General features: G+C 37.5%; 1 long non-coding RNA gene across 1 annotated transcript in view; it reads left to right on the plus strand.

Annotated features, from left to right (window-relative positions):
* LOC134761716 (uncharacterized) overlaps positions 1-8,549 on the plus strand; it is a 44,307-nt gene extending 35,758 nt beyond the window's left edge. The window contains exon 3 of the long non-coding RNA XR_010140781.1: positions 8,086-8,549. This is a non-coding gene — a long non-coding RNA (uncharacterized LOC134761716). The remainder of the gene's footprint in view (positions 1-8,085) is intronic.
* The last annotated feature ends 514 nt before the right edge of the window (positions 8,550-9,063 follow it).

Consider the following 9,063-nt stretch of genomic DNA (forward strand, 5'->3'; position numbering starts at 1 on the left):
TCGTAACCTTTTCTTGATGGCTGGACATAATGTCCCAGGTAAAAGGAATTGCTACAAATAGTCCTTTAGTCATGCTAAAGGACTTTAGCCTTTAGTGGTAATGTGTGGGGTAAGGAAAAGCATTCTAGAGTCCTGTGAGTTGGCCTCAGTCCCTGATAAGCCTGTGTCTTGGACTTTACACTTACAAGTGCTTCTCAGTTTTTCCAGGTGAGAAAGAGACTGCTAGAGTGGGCTGGAGTTGTGTATTTCTCTTTCCCCAGGTTGGTTAGGCTCTGATAAAAACCCAGCAGGCCGGGCATGGTGGCTCGCACCTGGAGTCCCAGTACTTTGGGAAGCTGACAGGGGCAGATCACTTGAGCCCAGGAATTCAGGACAAGCCTGAGCAACATGGTGAAACGCCATCTCTACAAAAAAATCCAAAAATAAGCCGAGCATGGTGGCACCTGCCTGTAGTCCCAGCTACTTGGGAGGCTGAGGTGGGAGGATTGCTTGAGCCCAGGAGGTCAAGGCTGCAGTGAGCTGTGATTGCACCACTGCACTCTGGCCTGCATGACAGAGTAAGACCTTGTCTCAAAAAACAAACAAACAAAAACACCCCTGCAGGTTAGGCCTCTAGTAAGACAGTTTCTCCTGAGGGTTGACCTCGTTAAGAACAGAATGCTCCAACCTATTTCATTTCCCCTTTCTCCCTCCCCCTGCCAAAAGCAATGACTGGGGCTACATCACATCCCGGTCACTTTCCACCACACCCCGCTCACTTTCCACCACACCTGTTCCACCACTCCAAGGGCTCTGACTTCGGTGTTTTGCCGTAGATTAACTTGTTTAGAACTTCATGTAAATGGAATCATGCAATATACACTCTTTTTTTTTTTTGTAAGGCAACATGTTACTGCATGAGATCTTTTCATTTCCTTCTCAATGCTACATACTGGCTGTTGAAGCTATGAACACCTCAAAGTTTGTTTACCCATTCCTGCTGATGGACACCTGGGCTGCTTCCAGTTTTTGCCTATTATGACTAATGTTGCTATGAACACTTATGTACAAGTCTTTTGTGATTACATGTTTTTCTTTCTAGGAGTGAAATTGTTGGGACCCAGGGTAGATCTATGTTTAGTTTAGTACAAAGCTGCTAGCCTTCTTCCATAATGGTTGTTCCATTTTTACTGCCACCAGTAACACTCAAGAGTTCCAGTAACTGTCCTTTTATTTTAGCAATCCTAATATGTGGGTTGCGATATCTGATTGTGATTTTCACTGGTATTTTCTTGATGACTACTAATGATTTTGAACAGTTTCTCATGTCCTTATTTAGCATTTGTATATCTTCTTCTTTGAAATATCTGTTCAAAGCCTTGATAACTTTACAGGCAGAAGTAACTTATTTAAAAAAGAAACTAACATATTTCATTAAATGCCATAATGTATAAAAAGCAATAGTTTTTAAAAAGAGAGGATTTAATTATGCGTAATTAAATAAGAAATAGATAAAGAAAACAACAGACTTAGTAATTATGAAAGTTGATTTTTAAAATATATGTAATGGACAATTGTCTGCAGAATAAATGGAGAAGTAAAAACATGAACATTAGAAAATACAGAATAAGAAGAATTTGTAAAAATTACAAATGAGAAAGTGAATATAATCTACATCATGTGGGAAATAGTTATAAGAATACTATGTACAAATGCATGCTAATAAATCTGAAAATTTCAATTAAAAGATGATTTTCTGATACATTAAAACTATCAAAATTAACACTTCAAAACCAGAAAAATGTCATTGACTATGAACACAGGAAGGACAGTTTCAACTTTATCTGTCAGGGGTAGGCCCTTTCTTATGATCACAAATTACATCAAACATTCATGCAAATATTGGTTTTTTAACACAGAGAATTACTCCTGTTTCACCATCCTTTGCAGACTTTGAACCGTTTCTACATGAGTTAACCTAGAATTAATCCAATGTATTTTTTCTACACATTTTGATTTGGCACCTGTATTGCACAGTTCATTTTGCCAATTCTGCACCAATGGCTGCATGAAGTTCCGTTTAGCAGTTTTGCTGGTTTGGGACTGAGTCAGAAGGGCATGTGGAGTGTCAGGCAGTCTGCTCTGCCAAGGCTTCTTGCACCTTCTGGCCACAGTTGGCAACAATGACCTATCCCTTCCAGCTGATACCCTTGGAAGGTTTGCAGAAGTGTAGGAACTATTAGGTCAAGGAGCTCCAGCTTCACGACTAGGATTTGAGCTTGTGGGTTTACTGTTAGGAAGGCCACTAATATGAACACATGTGAAAATGATCCTGAACTGTCTTTACTTTTCTGATTGTAAAGAAACTTTCCCAACAATAGAGACACATTTGAAGGTCCTCCCAAATATTCCTGCAGCTACTATAGAACTTCTCCTGCCAAGACCAGATGAAGAAGCTGATGTTGCTGGCGACCCACACTCAATGCGGCTTATGCCGTGGAGCAGGTACGCTGTCAGGCTGAGGACCTGCAATTCTCCCGCATCAGATGGAGACACGTTATCCACACACCATTATCTGAAGTGTGCTGCCATACAGCTGAGGCTCTGCTCAGGTCTCTGTCAGGAGAATTCAGTAGAACTGGTCTGAGGAAAGGGTGTTTTGTGAAAGTTAGAATGATGGCTTTTGCCTCTAGAATGAAGTAATTTTAAGGTAAGAAGTGACTGACTGGTGGACCAAACCCCTTTTCAACATTGTCAACTCCATCACAAACCCAAAGCTTCCCTGCTTTGAAGTAAATTCAGGCCCAGTTGAAGTGGCCAATGACCCATAAAAGCATTCCAATAGGTGAAAGGATAAAACAAAAGGCTAACTGTCATTGTAGCCATTGTAACACCCTCTAAACATATTCCCTAAAGCTACCTTTGTTGACATAACCATCCCTGATAGAAGCCCACCTTCACCAAAGATCTATTAAACTGAACTAGGAATATGATAATACGGAAGAATCCATATCAGCATTGGAAACATTTCAGGAAATATAAGGAAACTCTTTCAATACAGAACAGCTTAAGCAAAATGAGCAAAGAACCAGTAATTATTTTTAAAATATTGCTTAGTAAGTGAGTGGAAAATACCCTCAGGAGAACCTCCTTAGGACTTCTAGCACTGAACTGCAGATGCAGGGCATGTGGGCAGTGATAGATCGATTTTGGCATGGTAAATCTTGATTATATCAACGTTTTTGAGAAGGGCGTCAGGTGCTGGAGATCAACTAGAAGGAAGAATCTGCAAAAAAAAAAAAAAAAAGGAAAGAAAAAAAGAAAGAAGGAAAGAAAAAATGAAGCAATAATTCAAAGGTTGAGAAAAAAACAATCTCAATCTAAATGGATAGACCCAAGCTTTCCATTTTGAGGCATGCACTAAATTCATGTGTAAATTAACTGCAATACATGTTCAAGAACATCAAAAATCATAAGTGATATTACCCCATCCTATTAGTGTCCAAGTGCTGCCATAACAAAGTAACATAAATGGAGTTATTTAAAACCACAGAAATGTATTGAATCACTGTTCTGGAAGCTATAGGTTCAAAATCAAGGCGTTGACAGGACTATGTTTCCTCTGAAACTTAGGGTGGAATCCTCCCTTGCCTCTCCAGCTTCCGGTGATTCGTTGGCAATACTTGATGTTGCTTGGCTTTCAGCAGAAGCACTTCCACTCTTGTTGCCTTCTGTCATGGCCTTTTCCCCTTCCATGTCTGTGTGACTGTCCTCTCTCCTCCTCTACAGGAACATGAGTTATATTGATTTAGGGGCCCATCCTACTCCAGTATGAACTCACCTTAACTATTAGGTTGGCACAAAAACAATTGCAGATTTTGCCATTAAAACTAATTGTAGGCCAGGCACAGTGGCTCATGCCTATAATCCTAGCACTTTGGGAGGCCAAGGCAGGTCAATCACCTGAGGCCAGGGGTTCGCGACCAGCCTGGCCAATATGGTGAAACCCCGTCTCTACTGAAAATACAAAAATTAGCCAGGCATCGTGGCACATGCCTGTAATCCAACTATTCAGGAGGCTGAGGCAGAAGAATTGCTTGAACCTGGGAGATGGAGGTTGCAGTGAGCCAAGACTGTGCCATTGCACACCAGCCTGGGCAACAGAGACTGCTGCAAAAAAAAAAAAAAATTGCAAAAACTTAGTATATCTTCAACCCTTATTTCCAAATAAGGTTATATTCTGAGGTTCTGAAGTTTAGGACTCCAACATATCATCATTTGGGGGCATCAATTTAATCTATGGTAACCATGTGTTTTTGAAAAAAATACTTAAAAAATTTGTCTTGCAAAGAGAGAAATTAACAGCAATTAATTAAAAGAAGTGAAATTAGGTATTTAAAAGAAATGATACTAATCAATTAAACCTGTTATAGCTAAAAAATTGTCAATGTTTTTATAAAGCAACACATATATTAAAAATAATTGTTAAAAGTGAAGATGATTGATATAAAAAAGAAAAACTGTACATAAAACTGCAGACAAAATCTGTAAAATATTGGAAGGTGTGTTGAAAAATAGAAGGTATAAAGGCATCCAACATTTTCATCTTTCACAATCGGAGATATTAGCTGTTACATTCTTTACATTAACATTATTTCTCAAATTTATTATTTTATATTTAAAGTGAATTACAAGCAGAAAAAAGAAAATAATTCTTAACTTTCAAATAAGAAAAAGATTACAAAAGTGTAATGAACACATTATCAGTAGAGCAACAGAAAAAGAAAAACAAGGTGAGAAAGAAGCATGAAAAAGTATAAACTTAACTCAGGTAAAACTAAACATATCAATATACATACAAATACATATTAATGTTCATATTAATACCTATGAATGGCTAAATTCATATTAAAGCTACATATTGAAAGACAACACAAAATTTGACTGCACATAAGAGAAGCACCTAAGCAAAATGATAGTTTAATAAAAAAAGAAGCATGCAATAATATACCGAAAAAATGCAAAGCACAGGAGAGCAAGCGGAGGAGTTCCAATGGTAGTGGAGGTAATTTCAGGAGCAGACACAATAGAACTCAGTGGACAAAGCACAGGGATTTCAATGGAAATAGCACAGAGGGTTAGCTCATATTAACAAAAGGTAGTGGATTTATAATTGAATTATGACATTTACTAACTCTTATATGAAACAATATAGCATCAAAATAAAAATAAAATTCTTGAAAACATAAAGAAATTGACAAAACCTCAATTGCAATTTGCTACTCCACCACTCGTCTTATTTCTTTATTGACAAGCAATAATAAATTAGGATAGAGAGAATTTGAAAAATATAATTGATAAGCTTGCCTTAGTAGGCATGCTTAGAATTTTGCGGCTGATGAGCAAATATATATTTACAGACTTGCAAATATATATTAAATATTTATAAAAACAAACCAAAATTCTTAATGAATTTTAAAATATTGAAGTATTACTAGTTACATGTAATGATAACAAAAAATCTATACATCAATTACAAAAGTTAGCCTAAAACAAAATCCAAACCATCAGAAATTTTAAAATAAAAACACCATCTACAACAATAACTATCATATGTAAATATTGGGTAAAAAGCAAAATTAAAACTTTCCTTCCAGACTATTTAGAAAATAACTATTATAAAAATACTTACTATCCAAGATAGTTAGATGTAAGAGGCATGTTTCAGTAATCTTTTTATTTTATTTATTTATTTTTGAGACCAAGTCTTGCCCTGTCGCCCAGGCTGTAGTGTGATGCCACAATCTCTGCTCACTGCAACCTCCACCTCCTGGGTTCAAGCTATTCTCCTGCCTCAGCCTCCCAAGTAGCTGAGATTACAGGCGCCCACCACCACTCCCGGCTAATTTTTGTATTTTTGGTAGAGACGGGGTTTCACCATGTTGGCCAGGCTGGTCTCCAACTCCTGACCTCAAGTGATCCACCCGCCTCAGCCTCCCATAGTGCCGGGATTACAGGTGTGAGCCATCGCACCCAGTTAGTAATCATTTTTATTTTTAAGGGGATAAATATAAACTAATTAAGTATTCATCTCAAGAAGTGAGAAAAAGTGAAATCAACCAAAGGAAATTAGGTTAAAAGAATTAAAATTACAGAAGAGAAAGTAATTAATCTGAAAGGAAAATTGAATAAAATAAATAAAATTCATAAACTTTTGGCCCAGAGTGGGGTCTATCATACATCTAGATCACAAATTTACCCACAAGGCTCTAAAAGACTTATCCCGAATTTTCCACCCCAGCAGATCCTGATTGCCCAGTCAGAGCTGAAAGCTTCATTATTTTAAACAAACTCTAGAACTGATGCTGATGTGTTTCTCACATGACAATAAATATGAACCTCCTTTAAACGGAAAAAAAACACCTCAATGTACCTATTATTATTTTATCATAATTATTCTATGTTATTTCCACTATTTTTCTTATGAATTCCTTATATTTATAATACATCTATAAAACCAAACACTTTAATAAGTAAATACCATAGAACTGTCTAGAAAATCATTCTGTCATAGTGGCTGGTAATGCTTTGCTGAAGCTAGAATGTTGTTGAAATTCAATGTTGGAAAATTATATTTTGCATTTTACATTTTACTTTCTTAACTCTTACATTTGAGCATGCACGACCATCATACAAGGCATCTTCGTTATCATTTTAACCCTTGTTACATTATTTAGATTTAATCATCAACTTAGTAGTGCAATTCAAAATGCATTATTAATTTTTTTTAAATCTCGTTTATAAAAACTCTTCATTGCCTATTCACTAGTATCCCTACTGCTAAAATATGTTCCAACCTGGCACAACAATGGATAAATTCTTCATCGGAACAGAAAAGACACAGGCTCTCAGTTCTTGTGGCCTGCTGATGCTGGCCTGCCCTGCACGATAACTCGGTTCTCCCACTCCACTGTTCTATTTCAGTGACTTCAAAATGTCCCTCAGTACAATGTGCTGTAATATCATTTGGCCTGTAGGTGCCTCAAGGGCAGTGTCCTGCATTAAGTCCACCTCTGCTCTTTCATCATTAGCACACAACAATTAGAGCAACACGTTTCACCAGTGCAATAAGCAGGGCTCATAAATTCAAACCAGGATCTCAACTGAGAAAGGTACAATCTTGCACTGTGATAAGGTTTATCAATGGAATATTTTCATTGCAAGACAGAAGTTTGTCTTTACAACTGGTAAACAATTATTGTGTTCCTGTAACAGTGTCACGTTTTCTCGAGATTTTTTTTATGTTCCTTGATGTCTTACATTGCTGTATTCTCATTTGAAGAAGCAATCAACTCCTCTAGTCTCTAGTGATGACTTCAGGAGAAAAACAGCTTCACCAGCCAGCCAACAAGCTAGGGACTCTAGAGATCTCTCAGACATTTTTCTATGGATGTACCTGTTTTACTCCATCATGTTCTCTTTTCAGTGGACATCATACCTTCTCTCTCTATCCTGCAAAGCTGGCCTGGGTCCTAAGAGCCTCCTGTTTATTTTCCCTGGGACAGTGCCCTGAAGCATTCAAGGTTGAGCACCTTTCCCCAGTCCCTTTGAGTCTAGTAGGCTCTCTGCATTTGTTCATGCACAATGTGCAGAAACTTGCCTGTACCATCTTGGCGGGGGGATAGGGAAGGTCATGTGGAGTGCTGGTGGCATGCACCAGCTAGTTGAGGGGTCTGCTGGTAATGTGTCCCAGCAGGTTTTTGGGCAGGCCTCCTGGTGGAGTTCAGGAGGCTGTTAGTGGAAGCTGCAACCTTTGCTACTGTGTGCCCCCTACCCCTTTTTCCTGCTCCTAGCTCCTCCTCCCCCATGACTCAGCTGTGCTGATCCCCTCAGTGTTTTGAGTAAGCTTCTTGGGCAGCATTCTGGATGGCTGGGGAAGCCCAACCCTTGTTACACTCTCTTTCCCCCATCAGAGAAATCATGGGCCAATGGGCACCCTCTAGGCACTTGGTTCTGCCACCTTGAGGGAGGGGAAAGGCAGGTAAAATCAAACTGTTCTTCTTACTTTCATCAATGTGTTTACTCTCAAACCTTTTCCTCCAATAGGGTATTGGGCTCCCTCTGCCAGACTCCCAGCCTCTAACAATGGTCCTCTTGTCTTGGGTGTGTGAAGATCCCTGCTTCTGTTGGGGAATGAGGGTTGAAAGCTTCTATCCAACATCTTGCTGAGGACACTGTCCTTTCAGTATTTGTTTAGAGGACACAATTCATCCCTCTACAGTCAAAAGGTATTATCCTTTTTATATATTGCTGGATTTGATTTTCTATTATTTTGTAGAGAATTTTTGTGTCTAAGTTCATGAGAGGTATTATCTGTCATTTTCTTATAATGTTTTTTTACTGATTTGGAGATTAGGGTTACTTTAGTTTCATAAAATAAGTTGAGAAGTGTTATCTCCTCTTCTACATTCTGCAAGATATCATATTTAATTGGTATTATTTCTTCCTTAAAAATTTGCTAGGATTTACATGTGAAGCCACCTGGGCCTGATATTTTCTTTTCTTTTTAGTTTTAGGGGACTGATATTTTCTTGTTGGAAGGTTTTTAACTCTAGATTTTACTTCCTTAATAAATAATAGAACTACTTATCTAATCTATTTCTCATGTATTGACTTTTGGTAGTTTGTTTCTTTCAAGAAATTGGTCTATGTCATCTATGTTTCAAAAATTAAACTTATAGGTTTATTAATACATTCGCAATCTGTAATGATGTATTCTCTTTCATTATTGATATGGTACTTTGTGCTTTCTGACTTTTTTCTGTGATAAGTCTGTCTAAAAGTTAATCAACTGTATTGATCTTTTCAAATAAGTGGATATCGGTTTATTAATTTTTAAAAAATTTATATTTTCTAAATTTGGGGTTCTGTTCATCTTTATTAGTTCTGCTTGTTTTGGACTTCATTTTATCTTCTTTTCCTAATTTCTTATAATATCACCTTAGAGTACTAATTTGAGATTCTTCTCTTATAATATAGGCATTTAAATAAATATGTTCCCCTAAGAACTACTTTAGTTAGATC

This window comes from Pongo abelii, chromosome 6, assembly GCF_028885655.2.
Source record: "Pongo abelii isolate AG06213 chromosome 6, NHGRI_mPonAbe1-v2.0_pri, whole genome shotgun sequence".
Taxonomy (NCBI): domain Eukaryota; kingdom Metazoa; phylum Chordata; class Mammalia; order Primates; family Hominidae; genus Pongo; species Pongo abelii.